The sequence below is a fragment of the Eulemur rufifrons genome, chromosome 29 (assembly GCF_041146395.1).
Source record: "Eulemur rufifrons isolate Redbay chromosome 29, OSU_ERuf_1, whole genome shotgun sequence".
In the NCBI taxonomy this organism is placed as follows: domain Eukaryota; kingdom Metazoa; phylum Chordata; class Mammalia; order Primates; family Lemuridae; genus Eulemur; species Eulemur rufifrons.
This window is the reverse complement of record NC_091011.1, coordinates 96,567,489-96,570,528: the sequence shown is the minus strand read 5'-3', so window position 1 is coordinate 96,570,528 and position 3,040 is coordinate 96,567,489. Positions and strand designations below refer to the sequence as shown.

Genomic DNA, 3,040 nt, shown 5'->3' with positions numbered 1-3,040 from the left:
AAATCCCAGACATATCATTTCACTTATAAGTGCTTTGGTGTGTCATTCTATTAATAATATAGTTAAAGATATTTTTTAAAATATAACCTTAACACCATTACTACATCCAACAAAATAAACAATCATTCCTTCATACCACCCACTATTCAGGCATGTTCACATTTCCATAATGCCTCAAAAATACCTTTTCAGTGTGTTTGAATCAGTATCTAATCAAGGGCACACATTTAGTTGTGACTAAATGACAATGTGGTGGTCATTTGTGTGATACAATTTTACATTATATCCTCATGGTATCCTTTCATGTGTTCCTTTAGCCCCCATTTTTTCTGTAAACTGTTAGAAAAATCTCAGAAGCTTCGTGAGAGTTAGGGTTTTTTTCCCCAAGAATACTGTGTAGGTGATGCTGTGAACTTTCTTTTGCTTTGTAGTCAAGAGGCACAAAATGTCAAACTCTCCAATTGATTACTGAGTTGAAATGTTGTCAGCCTGATCCATCTGTTATAAAGTTCTCTGTAACATTTCACCTAATAATTGTAGCAGACATTGATAATCATTGCCTAGACTGATTATTTCATTAGGGGTGACCACATGGTGATATACTAATGTTTTCATTCCTTTGTCACGTATTAGCTATGATTCTTCTACAGAGAAGAATTTCCCACTCACTTTTGGAAAGGCAGGATAAATACTTGATTTCTTCCCTTTATTGATATCAGAATAATAAATTGATTCCCTAAGCACCTCTAAACTAACTGAAAAATTTTGGGAGTATTACAGTATCATGAACGCATAGATTTTTGTATGCTCAATGTGTTTCAATCTACTGGAGTCCTACTTTCTAATACTAAAGTTATCCTAAGTTTAGTCAGGAGTAGCCTTTTAGAATTTGTTCTGTATCCCCCCCTTTTTTTTTCTTAAGCTGTGACTCCACACAGGATCCAAAGAGGAGTTTTATAATTTCTTCTCTGGGTTTTATGGAAACTTACTTTATGCTTGTGTGTTAGCCTCTTAAAGCACTGCTGCAGGCCAGGCGTGGTGGCTCACACCTGTAATCCTAGCACTCTGGGAGGCCGAGGTGGGAGGATCCCTTGAGGTCAGGAGTTCGAGACCAGCCTGAGCAAGAGCAAGACCCCATCTCCACTAAAAATAGAAAGAAATTAGCTGGACAACTAAAAATATATAGAAAAAATTAGCCGGGCATGGTGGCGCATGCCTGTAGTCCCAGCTACTCGGGAGGCTGAGGCAAAATGATTGCTTGAGCCGAGGAGTTTGAGGTTTCTGTGAGCCTGGCTGATAGCACTCTAGTCAGGGCAACAGAGTGAGACTCTGTCTAAAAAAAAAAAAAAAAAAAGCACTGCGTCAGTCTTAAAAGGGCACAGGAAAGAGTGATGTACTCCTTTGACTTGCCCTATTAGCCTTTGAAATTCTTCTGCCCATGCTTGGAATAACAGTTTTCCAAGGAGCCCTGGTTCCTTTTAGTAGAACTGGACATCATAGATGCTGCTTCCTAACAGGTTGCCATTGCTTCTAGCTCAACATGTTACATGTAAAGAGACAAAGGGAGCTTGTGTTAAATTCAGGTTGTTACCAGTATCCTACAAATGTATGTACAGCTGCACCCATCTTACACTTCTTCCTTCCTGTCCCAAAGGAGCAAGTGTCCAAAATATGCTTTTGAAGTCTTCAGTTCCAAAACAAGCTCTGCCATCCTCTCTTCCCTCTCCCCTGTCTTCAACCTCAGATGAGTCAGAGACAGCCACCACTGCTTCCTTGCAGTAACATTTCTTATTCATTCCGAATCCTTACAATGCTGAGCGCGGAGTAGGTCCTCACTACATGTGCACACAAGTCCCTAGCAGTGCCACATACCCTGTGGTGACATATTAATATTTCTCTGTTCTAAATCAAGCCCTCATCCAGGGACTTTTTCTCCAACACCAAAGAAGCATCATCCGACTTACAGAGAGGGAATAAAATAAAACTCTGTAATTGATTCTGTATCAAAGAAGCCATGCAGTAAGGAAGAAAAATCATGCCTTGAGGAGCCATTGCCTTCATTAGAGCTCTGCAGCGAGCCACGTGGGAGGGCAGTGGAAGACTGGAGAAGGAGTCCGTTAATGACCCCATGGCACACTACACACCCACACCCACACCCACAGGTGCTCACAGAAGCCATGCAATGGGAGAAAGCTTTTCTCAGTTCCTTAATATTTCAGAAACAATATGCCATTAGTGATTTCTCATCTTTTCTAACTCTTTGTTTAAGGAAGATTATTTCAGAGAACTAAATAAGAGGCCCATGTAATAAGGTGGAAGTGATCCCAGAAAAAACCATCTGTACACTCAGATAGTTGCTGGATGCTAACTGTCTTAGCAGTACGGAGACCTCAGGAGAAGCTGTACCAGGTCCTCCCCACTGAGAGGCTTGGATCCCCAGATAGGAGTTCCAGAATTAACCCCCACTGGTGTTCATTCATTGAGTTTCTAATCACCGGCTTATTGATTTGTTTGTGTTTTTGTTCATTAATTAGTAGGTGGAGTCTTGTTTTAGTCTAGTGCAACATTTGGGTTTCTAAGGGTCAAACAGACCATCCAAATTAGCTTAAGAAAAGAGGGGACTCATTGGCTGATAAGTGGAAGTCCAAGAGTAGATCTAAATTCAGGCACACCTGGGTCCAGGGACCAAAACAATAACTTCAAACCTTTTTCCCCATCTACCTTTTACCTGTGCTTATCTCTGCCTTGATGCAATCCTTCTGCAAGTTTTCTTTATGTAGCCAAGAACATTGGTACCACAGGAAACCACAAATCACATCCTTCAAGCTTTCTTACCCCAAAGATAAGGCCTATTCTCCTCTAGCTCCAAATTCAAAAGAGACTCTTACTAGCTGACTTGGTTCACATGTCGAGGGAGTGCTGGGGCCAGGGAAAGGGGTCACTGAACAAGCCAAAAAACAACTGCTCAGTACAGATATAACCCTTTTAGTACATACGTGAACTCTCTAAGTCTCAGTTTCCCCATCTGTAAAATGGAATA

General features: G+C 41.0%; 1 non-coding gene across 1 annotated transcript; it reads right to left on the bottom strand.

The window, feature by feature from the left end:
- Positions 1 to 920: 920 nt before the first annotated feature.
- LOC138377733 (small nucleolar RNA SNORA26) lies at positions 921 to 1,039 on the bottom strand. The gene has a single exon (XR_011231887.1). It is a non-coding gene; the product is annotated as a small nucleolar RNA SNORA26 (small nucleolar RNA).
- Between the last annotated feature and the right edge of the window lie 2,001 nt (positions 1,040 to 3,040).